This window comes from Chamaea fasciata, unplaced genomic scaffold (assembly GCF_029207755.1).
Source record: "Chamaea fasciata isolate MVZ Bird 193981 ecotype frontalis unplaced genomic scaffold, bChaFas1.0.hap1 SCAF_7, whole genome shotgun sequence".
In the NCBI taxonomy this organism is placed as follows: domain Eukaryota; kingdom Metazoa; phylum Chordata; class Aves; order Passeriformes; family Sylviidae; genus Chamaea; species Chamaea fasciata.
In genome coordinates this window covers 13233646-13260892 of record NW_027094092.1, presented here as the reverse complement: position 1 = coordinate 13260892, position 27247 = coordinate 13233646, and the positions used below count along the sequence as shown (strand labels likewise).

Sequence of the window (27247 nt, the reverse complement as noted above, 5' to 3'; positions counted from 1 at the left end):
TGTAAGGTAGGATCCTAACTGAATGGATCCTGGAAGAAAGAAATTTCCTTTACTTATCTTTCTAGAATGAAATGAAAATTAGAACACCTGGACTTCCTTTTCTCTGATTATAGTGTCAGGATAAATGAATTTCAAAAATGGGAGCTGGAAGGGGAAGTTAGTGTATGACTAACTAAAAAAAGGGATTTTAGCTATAGTTATTATGTTTCAGGGAAAGAAAACTCCGAGATATGTAGTAAGAAGGTTTTGTCCCTCAGGGAATCCAGGGAAGTAGACCTGAAGGCAGACATTCTTAAGGCCTTCTAATTGATTTTTATGTCCTACTTAACTAGCTTTGAAAAATCTTATCCTCAGTTGGATGGGACTCTCCAATAGAGAACCCCAATATTTTGTCTAGATTAATATCCATTTTAATGTGAAAAAATGGCACACTTATACTGTAATACTACAAAATATATGTGTCAGAAAAAATTTAATTTGTGTGCAGCTGACTTACCTCCTTTTCCCTTTTTCTATTCTATTTTCGTCCTTTTTTTTAAATTTAATTGAAACCAGAAATCTCTCTTTTTTTTTTTTTTTAAGTACACCACAGTCAGGTCAGGTTGAATCTCTGATTGTCAGGGAATCATCAAATCCACGTGCTATATGGGATAATTGTGCTGGAATTTTAAATGTGGTGATGTGTTCCCACGCACTAGTATTATTGTTGATATCTCTAAAATATCAGCTAAACATTTCAGCTATCTTACCATTTTTAACTCTTGGAAATAGTGGTAAAATGGTAAAACTGGACTTTCAGAATTACCCCCCCCCCCATATCTCTCTCTCTCTATATAGATATAATAAATCTTTGCTCAAGGGCTTTAGTTTCCTGTTACTATTCCAAGCCTTGTCTATGCATATGTAGGTGTTACACTATAAAAAAAATTGTACCAAGGAGTTTGCATCTGGTAAATGTAGCACAAGTGCAGTTGAGTAGGTGTTTAAGTCAAAGTGCAGTGAAAGAACCTGATGAAGATGTATCCTAAACCCTTTCTGTGGCCTGAGTGCGAAAGTATCAGGCACTGAGGGATGTTCAGTGACTAAAAGCCTCCCAAGTTATTTAGGTTTCAGCTCTACATATTCTCAACTCTATATAATTCTTGGTGTTTTGTCAGGCAAGGAAAATACAGTTATGGAATTTATTTTTATTTTTATTACCAGAAAGACCTTTTCTTTTTTCTCACAAGAGGTCATCGGTTATATATAAAATATATAGAGGTAATAGAGATGTAAAAATGGAGGATAAATAAATAAATAAATAAATAAGTAAAACCAGTTGATTTGCATCACAAGTCAATTCAATTCCATTCTCTTTTGTAGCTGAATTTCAGCTTAGTCCAATCCAGAGCTCATGAAGTTCATTAAAGAGACTTAACTGCATGGTGAACTACAATTTGAATAATATTTTAGACTTTTTATACTGTTGTTTTCAGTCGTATGACTGAGCTGAAAGAGCATACCCGCTTTTAAACATAGTAAGCCAATTCTTCAGCAAAATTATTTTAAACATAGGTCTACATATGTGAAAGAGAAGGGAACCTGACACATTATGTATTCAAAAGATAAAGGGAGCCAAAACCTACTGAAGGTATTGTTAATTTTAGTACAATTTGGCAAGAAAAATTACATCCAAGTGGTAAGCTAACAGCTCCTGGCATGTGTATTGTTGCATAAAGATAGTATTATATAATGAACAAAAATGTTATTATTTTGTGTTAAAGTTGCATCCAGAGAAGCCTTATGAGACTGTATTACAATTGTGCCAGGAGACCCTGCTATTGTTGCAAGTCCTTGTACACCTGTAGGAAGAGATTAAAAAGCTATCATTCTACATGGTGAGAGTATGTTTGAGGCCCAGAGAAAGAGAAAGAGAAAAAAAAAAAGCCAAATATTATAATGCAGGTCAATGCCAATGCAGCCCTTTTGGTCTTTGTGTGGTTGATTTCCACAAGGGCGTGACAAAAGTGAGTCTCTGCACAGTGACCCTGGGTGTCACTTCCAAGCCATGTCCTCTACAGCCCACAGCTTCTCCAGGTGTAGAGAGTAGCTCTGGGAGCGTAGTTTGGATTAGCTGTAAAGCTCTCTCTGTGCTTGTTACCTCCTTCTAACAGAATCATGTGCTGCAAGGGTTTCTTACATTTGGAACCCCAGTCATACTTCTTGGGGCTGGTAGTGCTGTAACTTTTCATTCAAGGCTGAATTTACCTTGTAGTGCCTTCAGCACGTGGGTCTGCACTTGTAAATGCTACAGAAAGAGGTCTGTTGTGAAAGCTTTCTCTGTTTTCTTTAGTCCAGTCATATTGATGAGGAACGCCCCAGCCTGTGGCTGTGAAAACGCCGTGCAGCTCACCGAGAGTTCAGAGGTGGTTTCTGTGTCCCAGCACACCGTGTGAGTGGCAGTGGGCTGGTGCAGGAACTCCAGGGAAATTTGAGTCCCTTGATGTGGGAGCAGGGAGCCAGCAGCCTTTACCACCTTTCCCCGGGCAACAGAGGAGGCTTTTGCTGTCTGCAGCCGATGAGTTATAACTGGAGTTCCTCCTCTCCCTTCAGCGTTCCAAGCAGCGTGGTGTATGTCTTGTGGTTCTTATCTGCTTGAAAGTATGCACACAGAGCTTATCAGATCTGGAATGCCAGCACCCTGCCTCTTATATGAAGGAATAAATGCATATTTAGGTATTTCTTCAATCTGCATGGTGGATTAGATGTTTTTGGTGTTTTCAAGTGTAATTTTAGTGGTAGATATAATAATACATTTAAATTAGTTGTTGGAGATATGCAATACTTTTATTTCATGAAAATCCTTCGTAGACTTTAGCTGATGCTATGAAGTGACACTACATATATTTTGTATTCTATGCTCACATCCTATAATGATTGGATGCTTTATAGATCTGCAAACTGACAGCAGAGAAACCTTCCCGATTTGCCTGTTGAAGATATTTACACAATAACACAATTATATTTGTTAGAGAAGAGATGATAAGGATCTTTTATAGCCAGTTATGTAATGTTACACTGCCAGGTAATGTGCCACTACCGAGTGACACATTGGGAAGGACAGGCAACCACTGTCTGTGGAATTTGGCAAAAGTGGTGATGTTTATGGGGTTCCTTTTTTCGAGAGGCAGTTTACAGAAACACCATCGCTGTATGTGTTTGTTGACATGTTTTTTGTAGGCAGATGTGAGGTTGCTCTAAACTGGAAGTCATGTAGTTTACGTGACTGCTAACCAGAACTAAACTGGATTAGAGTGGGTTTGTGGCCAGTCATCTCCAAGTGTAGGCAGAGTGGGCTCATGTCTCCCTGCAAAACTGTGGAGATGCAGCCTATTTTAGGTGCTTCTTTTGAGCCTCCTTTCTGTAATAGTGACATCACAGCTTCTGGGGTGTGGAATTGTATAGCACCTCTGCTATAGAGGGAAGAAATACTAGCTCCTTTTTTGTGTATAAGAAACTAAGACGCACAAAGCAACTTCTGCTGAAGGTTGAGCAGAAAATCTGCAGCCAAAGCAGCAACTGCGTACTGAGCTTTGGAGACCAATTTTTACACTGTATGAGCTGTGGTCTGGTTTTTACCTCAGTGTGATGAAAAGTGTGTTTTAAAATGACCACGTGTGGAACAGGTGGTGTGCTCTGAGTCCTTCTCTGATGGATCACTTGACTGCAATCTCTGCTAGGGAGTGCAAAAATTCAAGTGAAGATCACTGCAGAGGGACTATTTAAAAATGAAAATTGATACGGAAACAATGTTGTAGTTTGTTCGGTTTGGTTGGATTTTTTGTTTATTGGTTTGGGGATTTTTTTTTTTTTGGCTGCGCATAGAATTAAGAAGAGTAAAGGTTTCAAGGAACAAGCCAGCAAAGGCAGTAAAAAACAATCCTTGAGTATTTGAACAGAAGTGAAACAAAGGGAAGGTAGCAGGAATTTGCTCGTAGTGTTTAATTACTGTGTTTGCTTTCCTGTTTCAAAATGATCACGTATGAGAAATATTTTGTGTGTAAGTAGAACATTTTTCATTGAACTATCTTGAAAAAGTGTCCTCTACCTGAATTAAGGAAGATTTTTAGAAATCTGGTTTAAAGGTTTCCATTACAATCAGCCTACTGCCTCCTTCATTTTTGTAATTGTGTCTAGACACAGGTCATTAATGATACTTTAATTGTGAAATATTACACATTTAAGGGTGTGAAATTGCTATGTGATTCAGGCCCTAAATGTGTAGTTCCATTTCTGTATTATTCCTTTTTCTCATTTCACATCATGCTATAATTCTGAAAATAGTTTTTTAACAGTTTTTAAATGATACATATTTTAGTCCCAGCAGCCCACAATGATAGGCCACATTCTCAAATGATATAACATGATGCCATGCTTTTTACTAAATGACTGCTTCCATTTTTTGCTTCCAGGCTTCCTTCATGCTCACTGGTGACTGCGCACAGAAAATACGGGCTGCCTGTAGAGCCTCTGTCTTAGAAGAATCAGAATATTTTAATTAAAGATTATTTAAAATTAGTAATTTTTTTTCTGCTTTCCAAAACTGATGATTTTTTTTTCTTGAAGGCTGAGACCTGTGGGAATTATTAAGAGATGACTGGGTGAAAAGATGGCTATTTTATAACTGATATTTGGCTTTTTATGGAATTTTCTTTGGTTCATAATTCATAGGGTAAACAGGGATCTACTGTCATTTAGTGATGTTCATAATCCGTTTTATGTTTGGTGTTGTTGTCAATATGTGCTTGCAAGACAAGCCAAAGCTTAGCTTTTTGAAAATTGAGTTATTTTGAAGGATTCTTTTTAAATTGTGGGATGGCTGTGTATTATTCCTAGTCAGGTCACTGAGAAATGTTTACCTTTACTCACTCTTTAGCAAAGGTGCCTGAAATCAGAGCATAAATTGCTCTTAAAGCTTTATTTCCCTCCTTTCATAGTGGCATTGGGAGAGCAAGTCTTTAACAAAGGTGGTAGCAATCTTCTAAATATGCAGAAGTTGCAGGAATTCAGAATGTTTTGAAAGCAATTCAACTGCAAAATATCTGAGTGAAATTTCTGGTGAGATTTGTACCAATTAGAACTACAGAATACTTTGAAGACAGTTTTGTCCTTGTGTATGTTTATGCAACAGCTCTTCACCTGTGTGTTCACCTGGAGTTCAACTCAAGACATCTATATTGAAAACGTAAATGGTTTGAGATAAGAGAATAATTTTTAATTAGTGTTGTGATGTTAGTATTTGATGGACAGAAAGCTTTCTACATAGTTAAGAAAATGGGGTTTATTTTCAGTTTAGGAAAAAAGTACTTGAACATCTAAAAATAATAAAAATGATGGAGGCTATAAAACATAGGAATACAGGTGTAAGAGGAGAAAAAGTAGTTAGCAACTGCTTCATTTAATTAGGTCATGTGTTTTACTTTTGTGTGTCTGCGTGTTAGCTATGTTGTCTTTCTTTTGAGCAGAGAACTGTGCAAGGTAAAATGAGTCCAGGCAGTAAGAAAAAGGTATTTTCTTCCATGTAAACTCTAGATACCTCGTACTTGAAGTGTCATTGTGAATAACTGTTTCTGGTAGATTAGCCTATTTTCCAGCATTTTCCTTACACTCTGGTTGTGTTGAGAGACTATGGGTTTTACTGAACCCTTCCTTGATTGTGCTATGTTATTAAATTTACTAAGGGAAAGCAGTTGAAGGAAAAGTCAATTTGGTACAGTCTGCTGAGTGCAACAGACACCTCAGCTCTGATGAGTCTGTTTTGAAGAGTCCAGGCTCTTCAGGGTTGGGCTTTTCTCCCCCACCCTGCCCAGCTCCATAATGGATAAGCCTGCAGCTGATTCACAGTTCTGAGGTGTTATCTGGGCAACAAGCCTTCTTTTGCTGGAGATCTCTGGCTACACTTAGCCCTGTCCTGCCTTCTCCCTCACTTGCACTGTTGCTGTAAGGATTAAGGCTTCACATAAATAGTGTTCTGCTGGATTTTTTACCAAACTGAACTTTTTCCCTGGTAGATTACCAGAGTGCTAAAGCCAAGTTTGAAATTTTGTACGTTTAACCTTTCCCCCTAATTGCTTGCCCAGAATAAAGGTTTGGTGCTTTGTTCCCAAATTCTCAACATGAGGTGGTGTGCATTAAAGTGTATTTATACTTTCAGATTAATTAACTGTGACCTTATGAACCACTGTCCTTGTTTAATTGGTGGCTCCAAAGCACACTAATGGCATAAATCAGTTGATAATGAGATTCAGACTTGCTTTTAAAATATATAATAACAACACTGCATTGATAGGGCAAATGAGATTTGTTGACTCTCTGTTGGTATTACAGGAGAGAAGACACAATTAAATGTGTACTTTCGGGATGGGGGAGGGCTTGGTTGGAATGAATAATATGCACTTCAGGGTGGGTGTATGAAATAAGGAGGATATTCTGCATCAAGATAAGTTTGGTATTCTCTCCTTGTCTCTAGGCACTGTGCAGTGCTGACTGGTGCACTTTAGGATACAGAAATGTTGTGGGAAGGTGTTTCTTAAAGATTACTGGGGGCTAACAAAAATGACAATTTCATCTTTAAATATAGTTACATGTTTTTAAACTGAGCTTACACCCACTGTTTTATGAACTGCAAATTAATCAGATAGCTCCCAGAGAACAAAAAGGTTTTGACCTAAACTAGTTGCCCAGGCTCCATTACTATTTTCAGTTTAATGTTACCCATATCCATCCTCACATTTTGGAAAGAAAACAAGGGCTGTGCAACAAAGTTTCTTTGTTTTCCTAAGAACTAAAAATGTGCTGTATGTAGACCAAACAATAAAAATAAACTACTGAACTACCTTCTAATGCATGGGGGTTCTGGAGAGAGGAAACCATGGATATTTAGAGGCATAAAGTGAGTCATTGTGCTAGTTAAAGAATTTTATAAGGCGAGCTCTGTGGGTTTGAGTTGCATCTGTTACCTTTCCAACTAGAACTGAGGGGTATGCAGGAAAAAGAATGTTGGATTTAATCATGCCTTATAGTGACTGCATTGTACTTAGGCTAAGCTTCTAACTGGGATCTAGACCATAAGAGAACAAAATCGTTAGTCTTTCTTCTTTGTATAAATTTTGCCTTAGATGGGTTCCAATTAAATGACCTAAACAATAATTTACACCAGGTAAGCTGGAAAATGCTGTTAACAAACTACTTAAATAATAATAAAAAAAGTAATAAATGTTCTGTAACACTTGAGAACACAAAAAAGGAAAATCCCCAAGCCAGAAACCCCCTCACAGCTATTTTCCTTATTAAAAGATAACCATGCTTGCATTTATGACAGTTCTTAGAAGCCATAATGGACTGGGTTGCTATGGTGTGAGATGCAGAACAATGAAATAATTGTTTCTCTTGGTATTGGCTTCCTGGAAACAAATTCTGTGTAAATTACTTGGCTGAAAGCGTGACAACAGTCTTGTGTTCTGTTTTATTCGGTTCATGGTTAAAAATCATAACTTTTTTATAATAGTAAAAAAGTAATATTTATCAGTTCTGAACTTTCTTTTGTTTCAACTCTTTTTTTCCTTTTATATTTTCAGGTCAGTTTCATGAATTCAAAAGCAACTTACCAGTGATTTCTGGGAGCTGGGGCTGATTTTCTTGTGTATTTGTAAGTATTTATTCTTTTCCCTGTTATGTGCATCTTTCTAATACTTTTTTGACATGGGCAATGGAAGCAATTTTGAAATGTCACCATAGTATTGCAGTTTTAGCGTGTTCATTTGGCAAGAATTTGACCTCACTACTTTTAAACTTTTGCCAGATTTTTTTGCTACCAACTTATGCTTCTGCTATTCAGAGGAGCTACAAATACTGAGTTAACAGTAAATATTATTATTTCAAGCATTATTTTGGTTTTCATAATGATAACAATAATGGGAGAGCAGCTTACAGTAACTCATCAATGGTGGCACTTGCTAACGACACCACTGCATCAGGTTTTTGCAATGAAAATAATTTCTGGAAAAGGACTGGGGCTGTGACTCAAGACAGACAGGACTTTTAGAGGGAATGCTGTGTGGTGATATTGAGGAAACACTAGGATGACCAGCATCTGCTGAACTAGGGGTACATTTTTATATCCCTTGGAGAAATCTGGCCTTTATGGTTTCAGCAAAACCATGGTCATTGAGGGCACAGCTCAGGAACATGTTTCAGAGTATGCCCAACTTCAAATGCCTCAAATGGGACTACACCTAAGCAGAAATGCTTTGAGAAAGGGAAAGCCGGAAGAGAGGATCCGGGAGGAAGATAGTTGTTCATGAAACAAATAGAAAGCTTTCAGAATTGCTGTTTTAGATGGTCCTGAGTTTTAGTCAAGTATAATAAGGAAAATCTAATGGGCCCTAGACTTGGCATGAGATAAATTATTGCAGTACCTCATGTATGATATAGTATAAATGAAACCAATCTGTGCAGCTTGTTCTCTTAAGTCACAAATATATTTTATGAATAAATATTTATTCAATCATTTGTGGAAAAAGATGTTCACAAAACTGCATTCATCGGGGGAAAAATATGGCTGGTTCTCCTCTCAATATGGAAATGTGTTCAATTTGTACTAACCCTTCCTCTTTACAAATGTTCATTTTCACACATGGTTTTGCTACTCTATTTGCACTTTCCTTCATTTACAGGTCAGCATTTTTTTAATGAACATTCTCAGTCAGAGAAAAAGAAAACATTATCAAATAAAATAAACAGTTTAAAACCAAGTATTACCATTGAAAAATAGTTCTGAGAAGGCAATATAAAGTGATTCCTGAACTGAGAGTGAGGAATTTGTTATATTCTTTCTGGTTTTGCTACTGCTTATTTTTTTTTTAAGCAGTTTGCTTTCTTCAATTTTTGTCTTTTATAAATGGAAATAGCAATGTATTAATCTATACAAAGTGGAGTAGCTCTTTATACCTCAAAATAGAGCACCCTTTCCAAGGAAAGCAATGGAATAAATTCAGTGGTAGTTTCATGGTGAAATTTTTGTGTACGAAGCTAATTGGGTGAGAAGTTGTAAGTATTGTTCAGTTCATGTTCATGTAGTATTGCAAACATAAAAAAGGCTTTAGTAATTATATTGTGTACTGCTGGTCTGAGTCCTGCTCCTCTTGGCTGACAAGAACAAAGAGCTGCAGCAAACAAAAGTGACGTAAAAAAGTACTTTGGAAATGATCCTTGTGTTTAGGTCAATCCTTCCATGAGAGGCATGGACTGTTTTGATCACTCTGGCTGTTGCAGGGAAAGTTGTTAGTACAGCTGAGATGCCTGACATATTGTGGCCATGGGAGCTGGGAATGTGGCTCAGCAGCCTGAGCAACAAAGCTGAGTTGATGGCTGCATGAAATGATGAGCCACAGCCTGGCCTCTGCAACCCAGACCTCAATCACGGTGACGTGAATATCTGCAGAAGCCAACACCGTGCTGACTGTTCTTCTCTGCTTAAACGACTCATTTTTGTGTTTAGCACCATATATCTAGAAACATATGCTAACCTTAAGTTCACATAAACTGAAAATAAAATAAAACGTAGGAGGTACAACTGATGGATTCAGCCCTGTGTTTCCTCACATACTGAGAAAAGCATTGAAGTACAGCTTCTACAGTAATAGAGGTTTGGATCTTCTTAAATCATCTCTGTTGTACCTCTCCATACTTACAAATATTCTGTACATGAGTTAGGCAGATACAGATTCTTACTATTCTGTAACAGGGCTATGTACAATGTCACAAATGGGACTGATAAAATAGAATAATAGGACAGGTTGTGACCTAAGGTATCTTTCCATTTAAAGACTTGATTTCTGCAAATACTTATGCATGTGAGTTGACCGTGGAAGCTGATGGACACAGGATTGAGGGCCTGAGGCTGAGCAAATAGTCCCTGAGCAAAGGAAGAGATGGGAGCTTCAGGGGTTGGAGTGGAAGACAAGAAGTTTGCTTGTATAAGGAGTTTTGAGAATAAACTCTAAGCAGTATTTTAAAAATGCTAATGAGAAGTGTATACCTTTTTCATGTTATGCTATAATATTTGGGCATGTTTTTGGAGCGTGTTTGTTTGATCTGTACTCCAAAGGGAAGGAGTGCAGATCAGCGCTGGGAAGATTGATCTTTGAAACTGTGCATATTTTTATATGGAAATTCAGCAAGATCAGCTAAATGCTGCTATAGGTCTATACCAAAGCTATTTCAACCAGGGGCTATAATAACTTTTTCCTCAAATTTTTGAAAGTTTTGTCATAGGTGTATTCTGCTGTAACATGTAATTACTTGGATCATCCAGTTCAGGCAACTTTGGGAATTTTTTGTCATATTTGGCTGGTTTTGTTCAGGGGAAAACAGGATTGATGATTCATACAAAAGTAAATTTCATGGAAAATGTGACATTTGTGCTTTTGTTTTATGCCCACAGAGTAATTGTTCTAACTAAAGGTTACTTTTTTTCAAGAATGTGGTTTTAACATGGTTTAATTTATTTAATTGTTCTTCTCAAGTAGGCTTGTCCAGTAGTAAACTGCAATAGTTAATTAAAGATATAAATGGCAAAAGAAATTTCATCTAATAACACAGCATTTAAACACAATTTTGCTCGTACATTCAGCAATTAGATGCGTCTTGTTACTAGCAGTTCAGTTTCCGTGTAAACATTTTATTGTGACTTGGCTATAATATGAAAAGCACTGACAGAGTGAGAAAAATAAAACCTGAAATGAAGGGTGTTAAAACCGATGAAACTTCAGTGTCTGGAGCTCTACAGTGAAAAACCAGTGTTGAAAACATGGTGAAAAAAATATAATTGTATTTGGGAATAAAATCAAATTTCTTTAAAAACGAACAACGGGATTTTTTATTTTAAGAGGATTTAAGAACAGAACCAGAAACACTTAGGGAATGCACATGTGCACACACATTATGACACAAAAAAACTGATGTTGTGGGTAGGTAAATTTTATCTTTTCAAATACATACTCTAATCAGCATATCAACAGAAGCATGTTTTGCTTCAAACTCAATGTTTAATATTTTCCCCTAATCTTATTTTTTAGGCAACATCTATATTTTTTGTTGTTGTTTTATTTGAACTGTTTCTATTTACACCATGGAGCATCTGACCGAACAGATTTGTGCTTTGTATTTATACCAGCTTATTTAAAAGGAGAAAATAATTTAATTTTGAATATTTGTATACCAAAGTCAAAGAAAGCACAGGTTATTTGGAGCAAATGACATATGTCTTTAGTACTGTTACCTTATGAGTTTAATTGATAACATGTCATGTTCTATTGAATTACAGTTAATGTATTTGGGAAAATATATGGTCTCTATTTTCCACAAAAAAACCCAAACCAAAGCAAAACAAAAAAACCCCAAAACAAAAAACAACCAAAGAAAACCCAAGAAAAAACCACAAAACCAAAAACCCCAAACAAAAAACAAACTAACAAACAAAAACCCTGAACCCAAGTGTCAAAAAGTTGATCTCCATTTTTCTCTTCGCAAGACAGGGTTGTTAATCAGCATTTGGTCAAGGAGATGTTTGCCAGCTTATCACATACCTCTTTCAATAAAGAGCTGAGTGTTTCAAAGTTCCTATTAAGACAGCAAAGTGATGCCTAACTAGAATCTCTCTTTGCTTCAACATCCATTCCTTTTTTGGCATGTGTGTACTGGAGGTATCAGAGGCCTTTATCCTCTTCTGCCTCCTTTCCTCCTGACATGCTAATGTAAAATAATCTGGTTGAACCATCATTTAACTAGACCCTCAGCAACTTGTAGGTCTGTTTTCCTGGGTTTATTTTATAAATGGTGAATATAAAATTGATTTTTAGTGGAACCCCATCTTGCTGTTTTTATGTAAGGGTTGCAATACACAAATTTTCTAGTAAGAAACAAACTTCCAGTATATAACATGTGGTGTAAATAAATAAAAAGAAGACACCTGCCTTGAAGAATATTTTTGTCTGAGAATAATTTCCTAAAATATACTTATTTTAGATGTTCTTAAGAGACAGTAAGTTTAGTAGAAAGAAAAGGGAAGCAGGAAAAGCATTTCTTTATGCTCAGCTGGTGCCCAAACACATTTCCCAATGAGGATCTGATAGATGCATTGTTGCATCCATCTGGAGCTTTACAGTTGTACCTGAAGAGAAGAAGGTGTGGGGAAAGGACTCAAGGGGCTGGGCCACCCCTCTGCTGAGAACAGGACAGAACTCAAATACCAAAAGTTCTGTTTGTTTTTCAGTGTCTGAAGTTGTCTCTCCCCAGCCTGTGCTTCCAACTGGGATGTCTGATGGACTCCCCTGTGTGATTTTCTCTCAAGCTCTGTGGTTGTGGGAGGTCACCCAGGGACTTGTAGTTCTAATAGAAGGAAAGTCTGTTGCCTGATGCTGGCACAGAAACCTGCTCCTATCTGAGTTCCCGTTTACCTTCCGAGTGCAGCAGACATTATTTTGGCTGCTTCCCTATGCAGGCTGTTTCTTGGTAATAAGTAAACAAATACATGGGTACACAGAATACTTGTATTGTGAAAGCATTGTATTCATTTTAGACAATTTTTCTTACCATAAGCAAATAGTGTACTTAAACTACTTTTGGGATTTTGATATTTAGCATAGCACAGAAATCTCCTTCAGTTCTCTATGAAGAATGAAATGTATGGCACAAGAGAAAATACACAAAATAACAGTTTTAATTCACATAAACCCAAGGGATTTCAGGTTATAAGATTCTTTAGAAGTTGCTGGAATGGGTACACCAGTGTGGGCAAAAGCATAGTCCAACCAGCTCCTGACACATTTCACAAAGACAGGGGCCACACAAGTTGTCCTTGCTTACTTTCTGATGAAGTTGAACCGTTTAGTGAAGCTGCTCCTAGGAATGTTTTTTCTTTTTCAAAGGGTTGCCATGCTCTGTATCTAAGTGGGGCTTCCTCGCTCTGCTGCTGCTCCATATGTGTGCTGGACGAGATCCGTGCAATGCACTAGATCCATCTGCTGTCTAAAAAATCCTTTGCAAAAGTGCTAAGCAATAAAATGCAAATCCTCATCCAAACAATTCTATATGCTGTTGAAGTTGCATGCAATGTTTGGGAGAGTGGAATAAGAAGCATTTCTGTTAAGAAGCCATATTCGAAATATAGAAGCAAAGTACTTGCACAAGTCCACACCTGGACAAGCTTTCAGCAAAGGCTTGCATTTACAGGGACCAAATATTTCTGGAAGAAATGGTTGTTCATCACAAACTCAGTTTCCAGTAATTTAATAGCTACAGTGCAGTATCTCAGGAAAACTGTAAAGAGAATTTTCTTTAAGCCATGCTGCGAGTAATAAATTATATACAGTATTTCTCATTTTACGTAAATAAGACAAAGAGCGTGTTATTCTACACTGTGGATGAACAATACCAACTGTTGATGTCAGCATTAACTTTGAAATCATTTTACTTAAAAGGGAGAGGATTATAAAGTGCCCACAGACAGCTTCATTTTCTCTCTGTCTTCCTAATGCCCATATACCAATGGCTGTTTGATTCATTCATTGACATAAAACAGAATTGCTTCGAAGTAACCACTCATTCATCATCACAGTTACAAGAGAGAGCAGGGTAAGAGGTTAACTGCTTGCTAGATGTATCAAGATCTTTGGTGTATACCAAAGCCTGACTCAATAGAAATCTGATAATGGTCTGCTGTTGGTAAAAAATAAGTGTTAATAGGTAAATAAAAGAATTGATAAAGACTGTGCTGTAAAACACTCACATTTCTAAAGTTAATTAAAAAGAGATGATCAAAGTGAAGCCCATACTAAAACTGTTACTTTATTAAAGATAAGATAAAATATAAAGGTCAGTTTTAAAAATAAGTGAATTAAAGAAAAAAAAATCCATCATATTTTTTTCTTCTTGGCCATGCTTTCATTAATAGTTAAAATACAAATAACGCAAAAATGTTAATTTTTTACCTTTAGTAGTTTAAGTTTGTGCACAGTGATGAGGAATTGATTTTTTTTTTTTGTGTCTACATTAACAAGACATTGAACAAAATCAATTTGAAGTAAGTGGGTGCAGCTTCTGTTCTTAATACATGCATGTGATGCACAGTAGTGTGCATCATAAAATATTCAAAGGCTACACTTAATTGTGTAAATATAATCCTGGCTCTGAAACTTGGTCTCAAAGATGCTCCCTGCAGGATCCAAAAAGCTCCAGGGAGTAATTAATCCAATTCTCCAATGCTAAAACAAAGCAGGTTACATGAGTTTTATCACTCACTTCAGCCTTTCCCAATGAAACAGTTCACACAGTGTAAAACTTCACTCGACGTTCTTGTTCCCAGGAGCTGAGACACATGGTCTTGCAGAAGACCTAAAGTCTTGTAGGGCAGCAGAGTGGAGAAGAATGAGTAGCCAGCAAACTGGCTGTGTATAGGAAATTCTTGCTTTAGTGTATTTTTTCTACTCAAATGCTTTGCTAGTTTGGAATATAACATTTTTTAAGAAAGAATTGGTCACTGATAGGACACAACTACAGTTAGATCTGCTGAACTGATCAGAGTAAAGCTCAGGAATCTGAAGCCAAGCTTAGTAAGGCAAAAGTGAAGTAAAAGTTTTCCCCCTCAACCCTCGTAATTAACTAAGATACCGATTTTAATATTAATTCCTAAAAAGCCAGTCACCCTACAACCATATTGAATGTCCCCCATGCCCTATATCCACTAAAGAGCAGTTATTAGAACTCTGATCCTATCTTGCTTGGACTACTTTTTAACATTGCCAGGTTATTGGATTTCCAATTCATTGTTCATTAAGGTAGCAACACCCCCCAGGAAACAGACCATAGATTTCCTTACTGTGCTCACTAAAGCCTGGAAGTATACCTGTGTTAGTAGATATATCCGTAATGAAAGGAACCCTTTGCCCAAAGATTTGTTTGTCGCAAACTCTGGTATATTCACTCGCCTCGGAAATATCAGACATTGGTTGCTGTCCACTCCAAGATTTTTCTGATTCATTATGGGAACCAAATACGTTCCTAAATTTTTGGGTCTTGAAATGTGATAAAGAAACAAACAAACTGCATTTCTTATCCTTGGCAGCCCCATTCCTAAATAATCCCACCTGGGAGGTGACTATTACCATCATCATGTCTGTGTATAATTTTTCTGTTAGTTGGTTTTTGATACTTTGTTTTAAAAGATGTTTTTCTGTGGACATAACTGTAACTTTTAGTGGATGATGAGGGAAATATAACCACACACATTCAATTATCTTTTTTGCCGAATTCCTCAAAACAGTCGGAAGACCTGTGTGCTTTTACTCCAGATTCCATAATTGTACATTAGATACTACATTAGATAATATATGTGTCCTCCTCGCGGGTCAACACGAATAATTATATAATTATAGAAAAATAAAAATTTCTCTTCCTGTAATTTTTTAAACTGAATTTATGCATTCTGATTGCCACAGTTTGCATTACAGTTTTGTTTCATTTTGTGCAATATTGAGCAGTAAGTTATAACAATAATCAGTGTTGTGCACTGTTTTAAACATTTAGGCAGAGTTCATGCATTCCAAAATGAGTTGTTTTTTTAAGACACCACAGATTTTTGTACTTTAACCCAGAAACACGCTAACCTAGCCTTTTTTAAAAATGTATTTTCCTCCCTTCTCTTTTTAATTCTGGTATTTTGTTTCTGTGTGTGAATAAACTTCATTCCTCCAAAACAGCCATCCCTTTGAGATGTCTGTTGTTCATGGGTTTTTCCTCACCCACCCACCTGCCATTAACTATTTGGTTACCACTTGAAATACTTCATCATCGAGATTCAAACTCATTGTCCCATGGCCATTGTTGCTTAGCAGAACACCCATGCTTGCTTTCTACACAAACACACACACAAATTAATAACTGAGTGGAACTCCTCCTCCTCTGTGCTCCAGAAGGAGCTGCTCCAAAAAGAAGCCATTTATAGTATCAATAAGCTGCTTCTCCAAACCATGTACAGATGTGTTATTCAACCAGTTAATATTGGGGTAGTTAAAATCACCCATTATTATTTTTCTGGCAGATTTTGCCACTTCATTAATATCTTTCAACATACTGAGTTGCTTGGCTGTTCCTTCTTTTACATGGCTTATATCATATCATGCCATCACAGCATATTCTGTAGTTTCGAGTTAATTGCCCAATTAACAGTGGTATTCATGAAGTGCTAGGAAAATTCCACAACTAATGATTTGGACAATTTCAAAATAGGTTGGTATTTCATAGTTTAAAATGTCAAACATGCCAATAGCTGCAAGCTTAAGACTGTGCCAGCTTAGAACCCAATAGCTCGAAAATTCTGCATCCCAAAAATCATAATCCAGCCCTCAGAAACATGTTTCCCAGACCCAAGTATATCACTGGAGGGAAGTTCTGCACTACATTAATTTCTTCCTAGACCAGTGAGGTGGAAACATGAAATGGGGTCTCCTTGGCTTCTCTGAGTTTTGTGAGAATATGGAATAAACACCTTCTGGCAGCATTGAATGCACCCTCACCCCCAACCTGGCCCCAGATGATGTTTATGGCAGCACTGGGGACACTGCTGAATTAGTGGTTGTTTATACCCTTACCAGACTCAGGAAAATGAAGATGTGAGTGAGTTGGAAGGTTGTAGGATTTGCTAGGGCACTTTGTACTTTTTCTTTCCCGTTGCCTGGATTAGGTAGGGATATTAACAATGCATAGTTAGCTTTGATGGGTCATTGTTCCCAGATGCAACTGAGAGTTGCCAATAGACTCTCTAGGCAGTGATCTGATTTTTTTTTTGTTTTGTCTCACCAGCTGCCATGCAGAGATGCCAGGGGAAACAGTGCCTCTCCTTTCTGCCTTTTCTCTGTACCTTCTGTGCCATTTGTGAGTTGTAGGACTGAGGTCATGCCATGGAATTAGTTTACAGAGTCTGGGGAAGGGCTGGGGCTGTAAAATAATTTCATTATCACTACTGAAGAAAGACAGTATTCATTTTCAATCTTGAAACTCAGGGTCAGAGACATGGGTGTGATAAAGGAGACAAGGCACTGCTTCAAAGCTAAGGGATCACAGGCTCAGGGGGCATTTCTAACATTTCACACAGAATCATAGAATATCCTGAATTGGAAGGGACCCACAGGGATCACTGAGTACCACTCCTGGCCCTGCACAGGACAAATCACATCCACAAATATCACGCCATGTGCCTGAGAGCGTTGTCCAAATGCTTCACTGAGCTCCGACAGGCTCAGTGCTGTGAGCACTGACCTGGGGAGCTGCTCCAGGGCCCAACCACCCTCAGGGTGAAGAACCTTTTCCTGATATCCAACCTGGACCTCCCCTGACACTTTTAGAGCATTTTGAATTTCCCTACTTATCCAGTCTATTGAGACTGTAGTGGTGATCTAATGTAAACTGCTCAGAGGTATCTACATATGTGATTAAGGCCTTAATTCAGCAAGGTGCTTTAAGTACTTCGAGGTACTTTGTTGCAGTAGACAGGACTTTGCAGGAGTTAAAATCCTGTGAATACTGAGGTCTTTGCTGTGATTGTACTGATTAGGCAAGTCTGGCTGCTGGATAGCTCTTTTTAAAAATTAAATTACTGAAATACTGTGTTGTTTAGATCTTCCTTTTAGTCCTTCTTGGAGTTGTGGCAGATTCTTTAGGATGTTATAATTTACATTTTATAACAAAAATATAGTGAATTGTCTTGTCTCATTTCTCTTGGCAACTCAGCAAACTATCATTAACATTTTTCATCAGTATTCTGTTTAGAGTTTTCTAAACTGAACAGTATAGTGGCAACAGCTCATTTTTAGATGCTGTTACAGTTCTTTCACATCTTTATAGTACTGTAGTAAAGCTGAATTTACTGGCTACCTTGAAAGCGGAGTAAGGCAGCATTAGAATCTACATTAAAGTGATTCAGTACTCTTTAGAGAAAAGCCTTCTTAACATGAGATCAGATACAGTATGTGTTTTGGGGGTAGTTTTATAAGGATTGCCAATAAACTTGAACGCTACCAACAACAGCTGCTTTTTGAAATACTGCTCTGTCCAGCCCAATGAAATTTAGGGGATTTTTCTTTGCTTTGTAAGCATGTGTGATTGACATTAGCATGCAGAGGAGCAGCACCTGCAAATGGAAGGGAGGCCATATCCTGGACACTAATTTGGTGGTTTAACTTGGTAAAGATGGGAGGGATCAGCTTCCATGCACTTGCTTCTCCTTGAGAGTTAGTGCCGGTCTCCAGTCTCTGGGGTAAGTACCATGCTTGGATATATTTTTCCTAGACATTCTTCTTGGTGGCTATTTAGATTCTTTCCAGTTTGGGTGCAGAGAGAAGATATTTTTCATAAGTTTTCATGAGGTAAGAAAATGCAAACCCTTCAAGGTCATTCAGTGCTTGTGTCCAGGCAGGTGGACCTGTGGTTATTTTTCCTGGTTTTATGGCTCTGACCAGCTCATTTCATGGTTTCCTTTCTTAACTTTGCTAATTTTACAATTTTTTTTTTTTTTTTAACTATAGTATTAGAAGGGATGGCAAATTCTGGTGCCCAAAAAGAGGGATTAGCCACAAATGGCTGTAACACTGCTTTCAATTATTACAAGTACAGTAGTTGTAGTAACAAGTGCTATTACTTGTATTGTCATTCAGTAGGGGCAATTTTCAACTATTGACATGTTAATTACTCTCAAGCTCCTCACATTCACTAGGAAATAATCTAACTGCTTTTAAATGGTATATGCTTCTCCATGTTCTACTTATTATAGGAATTATACACATTTTTTTCCCTTTTTACCATTTTTCAATAAATATGTGCCAAAGGCTTATTTTCAGATTAAGCTTCAGTTGTAGAAATATCCCCTTCAGTCAACCATAATTTTAGAGAATATTGGATCTATATAGCTATTTTTTGTTTTTTGTATGTGTGTGTGAGATGTGTTCATGCAGTTCCCATCTAACACAATGGAGCATTTAGTCTTCATCAAAGAAATGCTTTCACTACCTTGAATGCAGTACTTTGATGTTATTTCTTTCAAAATGTGACAGGTTTTTAAGGGTTTTTTAGGTCATATTTTGTAAGTTAATTACATAGGAGCCTTAATAAATTTTGAGAATATGACAAATGAATGTCATACTCAAACAGAAAAATATTAAAAAGAAAATTAAGATCTATTTTTAAAATTACTGTCTCTGATTCAATTATAAAGTTTTGTTTTACTCCAAAGTAGGAACTATAAAATTAAGTGAACACCAAAATAAATTCCTTCTGCTATTAGTCAGTCGCACTAATTCTACAAACTGAAAAACAGCAGGGATGTAAAAAGTAATTGACCATTCATTGTTAATATAATCACAATATTACCATTAGTTACTATAGGGGAAAATGCAGTATTACAAACTAAAAGAGAAATATTTTTGCAGTTAAAAAATGAAATTGGCAATTAAGAGTTAGCTTATTAAATTAGGATGGACTGGTGACAGAACATAGATATAAGTAGCATAAGTTCCAAGATTGAGAAATATTTTGTGTTTTGTCCATCTGCAAACTAAAACTTTATTTAATATATTTATAATAAATATATTAAACGTTTTCTTTACAATTTAATACTCATTGTTGATAATGCTCAAAAACTTTGAGAATTAGTGTTTAACCTTCAGGTTAGGGGTTGCAAATAATTGGCTAGAGCCATTAAGGCAAGTATTTTTATCCTTCCAGTAAGGCATAAGAAAAGTCACTGAAATATGTTACAAATATGTAATTCTGTCCAGGGAAGGTATAAGTTATATTACTAAAGGGAACTTATACTTTTAGCCTTTAGCTCTTTGCAGTGAAAACTAGATTACTTAGCTGAGTCAAACTTGCCTTCTAACTTCTCTGCCAAATTTGGCCAAAGATTTCTTTGGTAGTGTTGCAAAAGTCTATTCGCAAAACCACTTTCTAAGCATAACAAATCTGAAAGAAGTATTGAGTTTTGCTGTCCTAAAGTGTTTTTTCTCTCTTCAAAGATGTGAGATTACAATTTCTGGTGTTTTTGTGAGTGGAAATGACAGGTTTTCTGGTATTAGGGAAAGCAGCATTTTTTGAGACTTTTTTTTTTTTTTTTAAAGAGAGCAAATACTTGTCTCACAAGAACAACCTCATGGAATAGCCCCTTATGTAGTGTTTAAGGCCAGTTTATTTGAAACAACAGTTCAAAAAACAACGAGAAAAAAAAGAAAAGGTTGATTCCTAATTACAGCTATTTCCTGGACAATTTCTCTGTTTTGCTGTCAAGATTCTAAAAAAGCTAAGAGTTTACAAACTTTAAACTCTAAAGGTGATCCCAGACACATCCTGTTCTTGGTTAAAGGTTCTGCTATATCACTGCTAGGACAAAAAAGTGAAGTGCCTCTCCACCAGCTGCAGAGAAAGAAGGTGATTTGAATGTTAATGAAGGACAGAAGTTTCATAGTAACAGAAAAACAGAGGCTCTATAGATAAGAGAATATTTTCCCAGGACGTCTCAGTCTGCAGTTGTTGTAACCGGAGGAAGTAATATTACTAAGGAAGTATTTAAATGTCTTTAACAGATATTAGATGATGAAGTGGAGTAGTCATTATATTCCTATCCAAGCTCCAGTGCATGAGAGGTCTATTGAAACGCAGTCTTTTGAGAATATCCACTTAGTCCTGTTTCTAGACTCCCAGATTAGTTTGGGCATCCTATTAATCTACAGAGTTCTGACACAAAAGATTTCTCTGAGAAGTTACTAAAGTTTCTGTTTAATATGGCAACAAAGATCATAAGGTTCAATGTTTTTATAAATTCAAATGCCAACACTCCCCTCCTGCTCTTCTGTCTCAGCTGGAAAAAAATCCCTGACCCAACAGCTTTGAAATTCTTTCCTGATATTTCCAGATGAGGTTTTTTTTCTGCATGTCTTGTACCTGACTGTGCCCTTGAATTGTTCATTGCTCTTGATGCAAACATAAAAATTCCTTTTTACTGCTGCTATCTCCTTAGTTTTGGTCTAGTTTCAGGAGCTCCATGACACAACCCATTCTTTTTAACTGTCTGTTCCATTCATGTTGGTAGTCCTACACACACAAACTGCCATTCAGGGCCTTCTGTGCCATTCCCCTCTTTTAGAGTTTGAGTCAACCTACTTATGCTCTAAGGTATTCAAATCACAGAATGGCCTGGGTTGGAGGGGACCTTAAAGATTATCCAGTTCCAACCCCTTGCCATGGACAGAGACACCTTCCACTAGACCAGGTTGCTCAGAGACCCATCCATCCTGGCTTGAACACTGTCAGGGATGGGACACCCACAGATTCTCAGGCAACCTGTGCCAGTGCCTCACCACCCTCAAAGTGGAATTTCTTCCGAACATCTAATTTACACCCCTCCTATTTCAGTTTAAAGTCATTCCCCTGTGTCTCATCACTACATGCCCCTGTAAAAACTTCCTCTTTGGCTTTCTCGTAACCCCCATTTAGATAGTGGAAGGCTCGTCTATGGTCTCTGCGTGTTTGGTTATTACTAAAAGCATTGTTATTGGTGTCCTCAGCAGTTGAAGTTTTTTAAGCAGATTAGCAGGAAAGGAGCAGCGGGTTCACAATAGCACCACTGAATTGCTCAGAGAATGGCTGTGAGCCTATAAAGGTACTGCATTTGTCATTCTGATGGATGACTTTTCCTGCCCATGAAATAAGGGAAGTAATCCGTCCTCATTCTGCCTAGTTCTCTCTAAGCTGAGGCATATATTTGCTTGCCAAAGTCTCCTTTCCATTCTTCAACTAATCGCAGGGAAAGATGGAAATATGTTGAAAAGCCCATGACACATGGTGGATGAGTAGTTCTTCAGTCCCAGAGCACTCATCTGTAGAGCTTGACAACCCTATGCTTTCCCTTGCTCTTATTTAGTATCTTGATGGAATTGCTGTGGGATCCATTAAGGTTAAATTTCTGCCATACATAGGAGATGTGTGGCTTTCTGGAATAATAAAGCCCAATTCTGTCTCTCTGAATACCCAGTAGAGAGAAGAAGAAAGATCAGACTGGCTTAAGCTAAAACTGAGGAACATGCAACGAGTGGTGTCTCTCCAAAATGTCTTTGTTGCTCTCTGTTGACTGTATCACAAATTGACCTGATAGATTTCAGATACTTATATGAATAATATACACTTTGCAAGAGAAAAAAAAGGGAGCTCTGTAACCAAGTGTTATTTCAAAATGTTGATTTGTGAGGACAATGGAACAATGAGCTCTCTTTTCCTCTTAGATTCAGATTTTTTGCTTTTTTTTCCACATCCCCACCCTGTATTTTCTTCTGTGTGAGATGACAAACTCTGAAAAGCACTTATGCAATAGTCAATAAGTCAACTTAACTTTCTTGCTAACTATCTTTGAGTGCCTACTATTGCCACCATTACCATGATATCTGAGTATCTTCCAATAATTTTTATTTTTTTGAATAATGCTAACTTCAGATCATTTAATAGGAGAGAAGTGATAGCCTTAATCAGAATTCCCAGTCAGGACTGGAAACTCATATACAGAGTTTAGAGAATCCTCTCTTGCATCTTATATTGCCTCTGGTCAAAGATACAGAAATTATAAGTTAGGTTGCCTTTTTTTTTTTTTTTTTTTTTTTTTTTTTTTTTTTTTTTTTTTTCCTCCCCCCAGCAGGATATATCTGTATTTAATAAACAGGATGAATTAGCCACTTCTGAGGGGTTTGGTATTACCAGTACAAGTTCAATAGAATTATTTTGATTTGTCTAATCTAAGTTTAGCTTTATACCTCTAAACTATATCAAAGTGACTTTTGTGAAGTCACCCTTTTCATTTATTCATCTCATAAAATTGGTAAAATATCAGTGGTGTCATGGGATCAAATATGCAGATGCTCCTTCTTTTTCCCATTTTTACACTTATATAGGGAAACTCTTAAGGTTAATTCTGGATGGATACTAGAAATCAAGTGAGAAAGTAACATGAAGAGCTCTGGAAGCTCAGAGATGTCATCCTGGTTCTTACCTTTAAATATAATGCAGTCTGCTGTCATGTACTGGTAATGTCAAATATCATCTGAGCATTCTTTGGACTATTTGTCTCCACATGCTACTAGCACATGCACATATTCCAGTCCATTTTTAAATCATCCATACTGGACTTTTCCTGTGTTAACATTGCTTCTTGAATGCAAACCAACTCTGCCAGCAGGAGAAATTTGTATTTATTTCATGCATTAGTACAATCATGGCTTAAAAGATCTCTCCTTAATTCCAGCTAAAGTTTCTTCTTATTCTGTATTAGAGTGTGAAGGTGTCTCCTTTTGAGGCAATTAATTTCAAACTGTTTTACATCTTTGACTTGTTCTATCAAGTGGTATTGGACACAAAAAAGCCAGAATATTCCCTGGAACAGCCTTTATCAAAGTTTCTGTGCAGTTACTGAGGTAGGAAAAAAAGGGAAAGGGTAATAATTCTCCATGCTTGTTTTCTTACAATAGAAGGTATGTGTGTAAATCGAATATGGATTGTAAATCAGAGTTATTTTCAATAATTCTCTCGTTAATGCTTTGTTCATATTTACATGTTGGAAAGATGATTCTGGAGAACAGCTGAGTAGGAGGATTCTTCTCCTCCTGTAATCAGCCCTGAGTGATAGCTTTGAAGCATCCCCTTTTCTGTCTGTGAGAACATATCATTCTACAGTAGATGGGATCTGCTGGACTTGCTCTTGAAGAAGCAGACAAGGTAGCAACATTTTCCACTGGCTAATCTCCAGGGAAAAATATTTCTTATAGTTCTTGTATATCTTTATACTTCATCTGCGTGCTTTAGTTTTTGTGTCTCAGTAATCTGCTTACAGGGTAGAAGTAGCTGCAGAGTTAAAAGTGGCCCCAGCTTTTGACCACAGAATATTTTATTCCAGAGCACTTCTAAAGTATCTGAAGACTTAATAACCGCAGTATCAGTTTCAAAATGCCAGTTTCACTGTGCATATCTAGGGAATGCTTCAGATACCTGCCTCTGACAACCTTGACAACAGACCCTACCAGAATCTCTGTGACCAGTAATTTCTGCCAGAAATCCCAGCAGATTTCTGTCAGAGTTTTGTTTTAGGTTTGAAAAAAGTTTGAGGCCAGCCTGCTAGTTCTAATAAGTTTTACAGAATGCTGGAATATGTGAAAAGTTCCTCTCAGTTCAATTCAGGAGTCCAAACCCTTCTGCAAGTTTAAAGTAGCAATGCTTATGAGTGTCCAAGCCACTTGTTTTAAAACTCGAGTCAGAATTCTCATTGTTAAATTTGAATTTTCTTCTTTAGGATCCTTTAAAACACATTACAAGAGGTTGGTTCTTGAAAACAGAATGAACAGAACTTTACTGACTGACTAATTAAAAGTTTAACCAGCTAACTGTACTTTTTGCATAGTATTTCTGACGCCTAGAGCTTCAGTGGGGATCAGACTGCTCTTAAAAACCCGTTTGTGCAATGATTCTATTTCCTCCTTGTAACTATTTGGAGTACAGCTTCAGTGTGCTATGGTGACAGGGAGAGGAGTGGAGCTGCCTCACCCTATGAGCAAATAGCTGAATCCAGGAAATGTAGTCCTTGGTGGTAAGCTTATGGAAAGGGATCAAAAGTGTTCTTTTGGGTAAAAAAGCTAGGGAAAGCTAATATAAACTTTTATTTTTGAGTTTTTTGAGAGTTACCTTTTCAATACTTGTTCCTTTGAACTCTGAGCTGGGTGGCAAGTTGCCACTTGTTTGTTTGTCCTCTACTTTGATATGTTCTCAAAACCTTTATGAAATTAGTTTCTGAAAATTTTATGTGCTACTCTGTATTATTGCATATAAACGCTGAGTTTCATTCAGTAGAATACATTAAATGTATGTGACAGGGAAGCACAAAAATATACATGGGAAAAATGAACTGGATAATCAAACTCATTGTGGTCAGACAATTTTCTAATAAGTAAGAACACGTGTTTGCTATCTGCTATCAAATATTGACCTACTGTGAGATATTTTTTCACTGAATATCAAAGATAGAAAACCACCCACAATCTACCTTGTGCCACTACCATGGATTTGCCCATGACTTCCGTTTATTGACTCCAGCAAAGCCATTTTATTTGACTGCAAACTTTTTTTTTTTTTTTCACTTGGGAGAAATGAAACTTTTTATCATGAATATGTTCAGCATGCTGTGAAGAAAATTTCTTTCAGCTCATACTTTGTTGCTTCTTGTTTGTTCTGCAGTGTAGTGAGATTTTTATATTAGCAGTGTGTTCAGAGTGTGATGTAATTGACCTGAACTGGAACAGGGGAGAACATAGGTCCCAGAATTTTAGAATGTTGAATGTAGAATGGACCAATCCCCTAACTTGCAAGTAAAATTTACTACATTTTAGTAATTTTATGCCTTTACATGGCTGCATTCTGCTACATTAAAAGCATGGTTAATGAAATAAACACTGTCTTCTGAAGGAAAGCCAGAGAGCCTGGCAGAGAGTGCTAAAATGTAGAGGTAGCAAATGGGAGGAACCTGTTCTAAGAATTGATCATCACATTGCATAAACAATAAGGATTATTATTTATTGATTGATTGATTGAGAAAGATACTTTCCAGTATATTACCCAAGTAGTTGTATATTAAAGGCTTAAACTCAATTAGAAAACAGAACAGGAAGACTGATTCTATGGATGCAGGACAGGCCTGCCCCTAAATGACACAATCACTATCCGCTTTTAATAAATCAGATAAGGATTGTAGTCCCAGAACAGTAAATACGACCTTGGAGCATCACTCTGCACAGAATAAGTAGGAACTGGCAGTTATGGTGCTCTGAATGATACACTGATGTGCATCAGTCCAGCGAAGGTTGATAATTAACTTATGCTAAAATGTTATAGTGAATCAGTAAGGAGTCAAAGTATTCAAGGCATGTGCTCTGCTGTAGAACTCTAAACAAAAGGCTTTGTGCCTCTGTTGGTACACGTGCTCAGAAAAATGAGCATACGTTAGTGACCTGGGGTTAATATTTTTCATGAGCAATTTGTGCTTTATGCACATTTTTGGTTCTGGTTGTCCTTGATTTTTGTAGGATGGATCTTTTGAAGTTAGGATGTAAATTGAAAGGACACATCTAGGATGAGGAAATGAATTATTTTCCAAATTTTAAAAATAAGAACCGTATGGTTTAAAAGTAGCCGGCTGCCTCAGGTAAGTCTGCAGGAGTAATTTGATGAAGCAGATGAGGCAAGTTTTACAAATGATATAAACATACAGAAAAGTCAATAGTTTCAGTTTCAGCATCCCATGCAAAGCGAACCACATCTGGATGAGTGGTCTGATTTGCTTTCACCCTTCAAAGCCATGAAGTCCAACTTGGCTTTCTGATGCAGACCAAGCTGGGTGGATTAGGTGTAGATGTTCTTAAAAGAGGAAAAATGGACACTTGGCAAACCTAGGAGATATTTTGACACACTCTTGGAGCTGATAAAGAAAAATCATAAATTTAAACGTTACCTTGCCTTGCACAGATACCAGACTTAATAAATGGCTGTGAATTTTTCATGAATCACTGAGCACCCTGTTTTACTAATAAGACCAAAGTTTTTTGGCAGGGGAATTGGGAGGAACAGGACGATGAAAGATGCTATAAGGCTACTGATGGAGTGTCGTATAATTTTACTAGTTGCATAACTGCTTTTAACTACTAAATTCTCTCTGATTAAAATAACAATTGAGCTTGTAATTTTTCTGAACAGCTGCTGCTACAGGGGGTCATTACCTTGGAGAGCTTTAAAATAATCGTACTCCTAATACATGAGTTATGTAGTCTCATGTTTTACAGCAATGCACAAAGTTTAAAGTCTATAGTAGAATGTTATTTGAAAGCTGTCAAACCATGTTAAAAAAGACTGCATCGTCAAAGGCCCTTGTGGCCAGGATTCAACATGTAGCCTTGTCTTACTCATTATAAAATGCATGTTTATAAAGTTCCACAGAGCATCCAATTCCCAATTCACTTATATCAGCAAGACTTAACTTGCTCATTAATCTAAATTCTTTTGCAACTTTAATCTACATGTTTAATTAATCATAAAATGAGGCGGTAAGTAATTTCAGCAATGTGTGGCTTGTTATCAG

At 37.0% G+C, this 27247-nt stretch overlaps 1 protein-coding gene across 6 annotated transcripts in view; it reads left to right on the top strand.

Moving 5' to 3' along the window:
• SOX6 (SRY-box transcription factor 6) overlaps window positions 1-27247 on the top strand; it is a 368657-nt gene that overhangs the window by 43038 nt on the left and 298372 nt on the right. For 5 of the 6 annotated variants that reach the window (XM_066187620.1, XM_066187618.1, XM_066187619.1 and 2 more), the window contains exon 2: window positions 7617-7687. The gene's annotated coding sequence lies outside the window, so the exon portion shown is untranslated. Of the gene's footprint in view, window positions 1-7616; window positions 7688-18288; window positions 18353-27247 lie in introns of those variants that run through there. The other variant, XM_066187615.1, reaches the window with a different exon arrangement.